Below are 7028 nucleotides of genomic sequence, written 5' to 3' on the forward strand. Positions count from 1 at the left end.
CACTTCCCTGGGGAGCCTGTTCCAGTGTGCAACCACTCTCTCTGTGAAGAACCCCTTCCTGATGTCCAGCCTAAACTTCCCCTGCCTCAGCTTAACCCCGTTCCCGCGGGTCCTGTCGCTGGTGTTAATGGAGAAAAGGTCTCCTGCCTCTCGACACCCCCTTACGAGGAAGTTGTAGACTGCGATGAGGTCTCCCCTCAGCCTCCTCTTCTCCAGGCTGAACAGGCCCAGTGCCCTCAGCCGTTCCTCGTACGTCTTCCCCTCCAGGCCTTTCACCATCTTCGTAGCCCTCCTCTGGACACTCTCCAACAGTTTCATGTCCTTTTTATACTGTGGTGCCCAGAACTGCACACAGTACTCGAGGTGAGGCCGCACCAGCGCAGAGTAGAGCGGGACAATCACCTCCCTCGACCTACTAGCGATGCCGTGCTTGATGCACCCCAGGACACGGTTGGCCCTCCTGGCTGCCAGGGCACACTGCTGGCTCATATTCAACTTGCTGTCTACCACGACCCCCAGATCCCTCTCTTCTAGGCTGCTCTCCAGCGTCTCATCGCCCAGTCTGTACGTGCAGCCAGGGTTTCCCCGTCCCAGGTGCAGGACCCGGCACTTGCTCTTATTGAACTTCATGCGGTTGGCGATCGCCCAGCTCTCCAACCTATCCAGATCCCTCTGCAAGGCCTTTCCACCCTCATTTGAGTCCACAACTCCTCCAAGTTTGGTGTCATCAGCAAACTTGCTCAAAATGCCTTCTATTCCTACATCCAGATCGTTTATAAAAATATTGAAAAGTACCGGCCCTAAAATGGAGCCTTGAGGGACCCCACTGGTGACCGCCCGCCAGCCTGACGCAGCCCCATTTACCATAACCCTTTGGGCCCTGCCCGTTAGCCAATTGCTCACCCATCGTATGATGTTTTTATTTAGCTGTATGCTGGACATTTTGTCCAGTAGGATCCTATGGGAAACCGTGGGACCTATGGGCATCATGCTCAGCAATAGAGCTTGGGTAAAGAAGGAGAAAGGGGGGATGCTGGGAGTGATGGCGTTTGTCTTCCCAAGGAACCGCTCTGCATGACGAGGCCTGCTTGCCTGGAAGTGGCTGAGCACCTGCCTGCCGATGGGAAGCAGTGGATGGATTCCTTGTTTTGCTTTGCTTGTTCATGGCTTCTGCTTTACCCGCTGAACTGTCCTTATCTCAATCCCAGTGTTATTGCACTTTTACCTTTCTGATTCTCTCCCCCATCCCACCAGGGGAGACTGAGTGAGCGGCTCTGTGGGGCTGAGCTGCCTGCTGGAGCTAAACCACTTCAGGGGATTATTCAATTTATTCCAGTTTATGCTTATATCTATAATTCTTTTTCATTGGCCAGGGAACACGTAGTCAGGAATACTGCCAGTACAGCTTGGACAGGTGGCCTGCTGAAGTAAACAGTGATACAACTTCTTATGTCATGGCCAGATGTCAAGAGTAGTCTTTAAATTGTTAAAAAAATTAAATGGAAGAGCTTGTGGCTGCACTTTTGTGGCCAGTATAAGGAATTGAAAATATGATAACCATGATATTTGGCAAATTACTTAAAATTGGATCTTTGGGAGATGAAGTTGTTAAATGTTTTGTGAAGTGCCAATCACATGTTCCTTAGTGAAAATGGCACATGACAGTAGCACTGAAGTTCCTGGTAAACTGACGATAATATTTCTTTCAGGTAGGGCAGCTGCAATGTTTCAAGTCTGGAAACTGGCAGATATTTAGCATTTCTTACCTTGAGGCCACAGATGCCTGCTGTTTGATTTAAAGCATTAGAAAAACTATCAGCATGGCTTGGACTGAAGTTGCTATAGAATAAATAGCCACAGTAGCTGAACTCTCCCATTTCCCATTGTTTTATTTGCCCTAGAGTGCACTGCACTGTTTTGAACTGACACACCTCAGGGACTCACAGCAAGATTTCATCCCCTTATTGCAACACGAATGATCCAACATTTGGTGTACTGGAAAAAGATGTTTTAAAAGCCATTATTTTCAAATCCCTAGGATGGTACACACTAATGTTTATTTAAAAGCCAAGTAACAGCAGTGCATAAGATCTAATCTAATAGACTAGCAACCACTTCTTATTAGGGTGCATAATGGAAATAGGTTTCAGCATACCAGATCATATCATTCATCTCTCAAATATCTGATATATGACTCTCATCAGAGCTGCTGTAAAGAAAAACATTCTCCTTATTCCAGTGTAAACTCCAGGCAGTAAAGAGCTTATGTCCTGAATAAAAGGTTTCCTGGTCTTTTGTATGTATACATATATATATATTTAAATGTAAACTATTTTGCTGTTGCTAAAATTATTGTTTTTCCACATTATTTTTGTCACCACTTAAAATGTTGATATTATATTATAAATTCATAACCTGTATTTTCTTTCCTTAGATGCTACAAGTGGCAATGCCTACAGTCCCTGAATGCATGGGATATCTGTGCTGATTTGCATTGGGTTTATATGGCAAGGATTTGGTAGTGGGGTGGCCAAAGTGGTGGCTTCTGCAAGAAGAATCCAGAAGCTGCCCTGTGTCAGCTAAGGGCCTGGACGTTGGCCAGAACCAAGCCAATAAGCAATGTTGTTTGCACATCTGTGAAAGCATCTTTAAGATAGGAAAAAAAACAAACAAAAAACAAAACACCCCCCCCCCCAAAAACAAACAAACAAACAAACAAACAAAAAAAAAAAACACTGGGGAACAGCAGCTGGGGAAGAAAGAGAGGAGTAAGAACCAGCCCTACAGCCACCAATGTCAGTGCAGCAGGATGGCAGGAAATGCTCCGGGCATGCAGCAGAAGTTGCCCTATGGCCTGTGGAGTGGCCCCTGGTGGAGCAGGCTGTCCCCCTGCAGCCCATGGCTCCCACATGGAGCAGATCTCCACGCTGCAGCCCATGGAGGAGCCCCCAGTGGAGCAGGTGGATGTGGCCTGGAGGAGGCTGCGGCCCATGGAGAGCCCCCACAGGAGCAGGCCCTGGGCCAGAGCTGCAGCCTGTGGAGAGGAGCCCACGCAGGAACAGGGGCCTGGGGGGAGCTTCTGCCCATGTGGGACCCGTGCTGGAGCAGTTTACTCCTGATGGGTGGACCCTGTGGTACACAGCCGTGTGGGAGCAGTGCTTGAGGAGCTGCTGCCCGTGTGCAGCCCCTGTGGGATCATTATGGGAAGGACGGCATCCCGTGGGAGGGATCCCACATAGAGCAGGGGCAGAGAGTAACCGTGAAGGAGCGGTGGAGATGAAGCGTTAGGGACTGATCACAGCCCCCATTCCCTGTTCCTCTGCGTGTCTTGGGGAGTGGATGTAGAAGGGGGGGTAGAGGGGAGGGGATGTTTTTCATTTGCTTTTATTTTCTCATTGCAGTATTCTGTTCGTGATAGGCAATAAATAACTTTAATCTCCCTATGTTGAGTCTGTTTTGCCTTTGACAATAACTTGTGAGTGATCTCCTCTCCCTGCCCTTATAACACCTGAGCCTGTTCCATCGTATTTTTTCTCCTCTTTTGCTCAGGAGAGGGAGTGAGAGAGTGGCTGTGGTGGAGTTCAGCTGCCCAGCAGGCTAAAACCACCACATGACTGAAGCTTTATGGAATCATAAACCATGCTTTCTTCAGGAAGATTACCAATCCAGATACCCCAATAACCAGTTTCCAAGAGTGACTGAGGGGGTATCCTTAGGGGAACTGCAGACATTTCCAAAGCAAAGAAATAAAGAGTAAATTGCATTGGAAAGTTTCTTTGTTTAGTGGTGATCTCATGGCTTGAAGTGATTGATTTTTATTTTCCTTCCAAATATATTTTCCTCCAGCCTAGTATAATTGGAAATATGAGTTCCATATTTTTTTTTTTTCTTGTATTAAGTGTATTCTTTTTTGAAATCATTTCAACTTCTTGACTTTCAATTTCACTAAATGATGTGCCCTTTTTCTATAAACAAGTAACTACACTGAAGGCAGACAATTGGTATTTTTATTCTGTTAAAAATTCTGACATTTCAAAAAGGTTATATTCCAATATTTCACTTAACAAAAGTCAGCCTCTCCCTCCCTCCTTCCCCCAAGTCTGCTTGTCATTTTTGTGAAATCAGAGCACTTTGCTGTCTTCGTTCTTAGGAATCTTACAAGGCCACCGCTCCTCTGTCCTGTGTTTCTCTGAATTCTGTGAGGGCAGCTTCCTACAGATGGCTATAAGAATAGAAAAATTCCACAGTTTTCTTTGATTTAACATAAAAATAGGAAGTTCTTAAAATTAGGGGGTAGAAAGTTGTAACTGTACATGTTAGAATGCTCTGGGGAAAAGATTCATTACCAAGAATCCCCAAAGGAATTTTGTGTCACAAATCTTTGCTATTAGGACAGTGGGTCACATGAACTACTGTGTTCTCTCACCTGCCCCACATAGACAGTGATTGCACATCACTGCCCCCATGACCATCACTCATAATAAAATGTAAATTTTATTCCTGCTCATCCATTTCCGACTTTATAACAGAATGGTATTGGAGCCAAAGCTCCTAGAGTTCTGGAAACTTTGAGTTTCAAAATCTTGGTCATCCCCAGAGTGTCTTTGCCCTGGAGTTTTGAACTTAAACGATTGCCCCCTAAATCTGAGGGGGTCCATGACACAGATCTGTGAGCTAGGATAATTTATAGCCTACTTCAAGAAAGTCAGGCATGTTTCTTGTTGGAGAAAAATGCTTGACAGGCAGAAACCTTGTCTGTATTTCCTTTGAAATCCTTTTCTGAAACAATACATTTCAGCAAAATACTTCTCTTTTGACAAATTGACTTTTTCTACTAAAACTGTGTGGTTACAAAATTCCCAGCTACCCCTAAGTTGAATTTACTGAACAAATTATTCATGGAACCCTAAACAGTATCTCTCAAAGCTGAACTGTCCCAATGATTTCATTCTCCACATAATCGATGTTTTCCCAAGCCTTTCTTCATTTTTGTTTTGTCTTTGTAAACCTTATGGCACATCCTTTTTTGATGAAGTGATCAGCTCAGAACAGTGGTTCAGAGGAAGCTCTCTCATTGATTTATATGATGGTGTCTTCTTTCAATATCGTTTTCAACACCACTGTTTGCATCCTAACATTCTGTTTGCCCTTTTGATCGATATCATATATTGAGCAGAGACTGTTATTGAGTTGTTCAGAGAAGCATCCAAGTCCTTTTTTCCTTCTGTGGTTGCAGGTAATTTAGAGACTTGTAAGGTGCATTAGTAGGTCAGATTATTCTTCCCAATGACTATCATTATCTCTTTTTTTCTGAGTCCTGTGAGGCAGGCAGGCAGTGGTACTGCAATCAGGTTTCCTCCGAAGTAGCACAGCTTGAAATTTGGTCTGGGACTCTGTGAGCACACTGCATCAGCAGCCACTGGGGAGAGGTGTGGAGGTAATGTCTTCCCCACAGAGACCTGTCCTCTTCTTCATCAGTGTGACCCTCCTTGGCTCTTGCAATTACACCATCACCAGATGAGCAAAAAGTAAGCAGAAGGGGATGTGCCCTTAGTTTCTCGAAGAGCTGTGTCTCAGAAGATGAGGTTTTAGTGCAGACTGTATGAGGTATGAAGAAATTATTTCTGGTGCATAACTGGTCAGCACTATGGCTTAGGATAAGACTTGGTAACATAACTTTCTTCATTTAAATTGCTGATTCCAGTTCTATAAACGTGCCTGTGACATTTGCTTAAGGGTCCATTTTTAAGGGTCCTGAAGGCTTCCTGAAAAACTAAGCACACAGCCACTGTGGAAATGCTGAATGTTTGTGGGGTTTTATTATTTTTCTTTTGTTATTTACTTTTAATCAGCCTTTATTCTGGCTCTCTGCAAGCTGTGCTGCAAGTTCAACACTGAAAAAACAATGCAAGCTGTTTCCTGCAGGCAAATACAAAGCCCATATACCCTACAGGGTGGGAAAAAAGAAACAATTCATTGTAACATGGAATAATAATTTTTAAAGCTTTTTGTCATAGAAGCAAGAAAAAAAAATTTGAAACTGAGTTTAATATTGCAGTGGTCAATGCTGAAAGACATTTAAATGGATAGATAATCTAGATTTCATAGATGAATATTTTTTACAGAAGGCAAATGCTGAGAGATCAGTTTAGCCTCTCAGGTTTTGCAGCATTGCTTTTTGCTGCTTGTAAAACAAATAGCCTGGATTAAACCAGATTCATTTTTCTGGCAGATTAAGCAGCTGTCTTCTGTCAAGTTCCCTGCTTGATCCATCTTGCCAGTACATGCTCATAAAAAAATTGCTTGCTACTAAAGCATTAAAGTAGGACTGATTCTTTTGCATATATTTATAGCTTGATAGCAACAAAAGTTATATTTCCAATTTACCTTTCAGCCACTTCCTGGAGAAGTACCATCCAGGAGAGAGCCTGTCTGTCATAGCCTGCTCAGTTGCGTCTCCAAGGTATAATTAAAAGCAAGTGTCAGAGGAAGCTCTTTTTTTGGGAGAGGCATTGCATATCTTTCTGAATGCTGTTCTGGAAAGGGACATCAACATGGTGAAGCTGAGAGTCACCTCTGAAAAAAAACCCTAATATAAAATCCACTAAATAAAATAACAGGCCTATGAGCTGCTAACACTAAACTCAACCAGGTCTCCAGAAACAGTATTGAATTTCTGATTTTATTTTTCTTTCCCAAGAAATGATCAATATTGAAAATGAGGAGTCAAATTAAGTTCTCTGTGACTCCTGTGCAGACTTCACTCTTTTTGATTAATTTATTAACAACACCTTCGCGAACACAGGGCCTGCAATCAGAGTTGCAGAGTTTAGCAAATTACCTTGTTAATGAAGCATGAGAAGCTGCAGACTCCTGTTCAGCTTCTCTGTTGTCTTTGTAGTGGTGGTGTGTGTGGGAGGAAGTAGTGCATATGCATTGCTAAAAATCATTTTATGTTATTTTATCTTATTTTATTCTGTTTTATTTTACTTTCATCCAGCTGAATAATGTTTAATTGCTGAAGTATG

The 7028-nt window shown here is 43.4% G+C and overlaps 1 long non-coding RNA gene across 1 annotated transcript; it reads right to left on the bottom strand.

The window, feature by feature from the left end:
* Positions 1-4399: 4399 nt before the first annotated feature.
* Positions 4400-6731, bottom strand: LOC119713712 (uncharacterized). Its single transcript, XR_005260935.2, has 2 exons — positions 6388-6731; positions 4400-5947 (listed from the first exon to the last, which is right to left on the bottom strand). It is a non-coding gene; the product is annotated as an uncharacterized lncRNA (long non-coding RNA).
* Positions 6732-7028: the final 297 nt, after the last annotated feature.

The sequence above is a fragment of the Anas platyrhynchos genome, chromosome 1 (genome assembly GCF_047663525.1).
Source record: "Anas platyrhynchos isolate ZD024472 breed Pekin duck chromosome 1, IASCAAS_PekinDuck_T2T, whole genome shotgun sequence".
Lineage (NCBI taxonomy): Eukaryota > Metazoa > Chordata > Aves > Anseriformes > Anatidae > Anas > Anas platyrhynchos.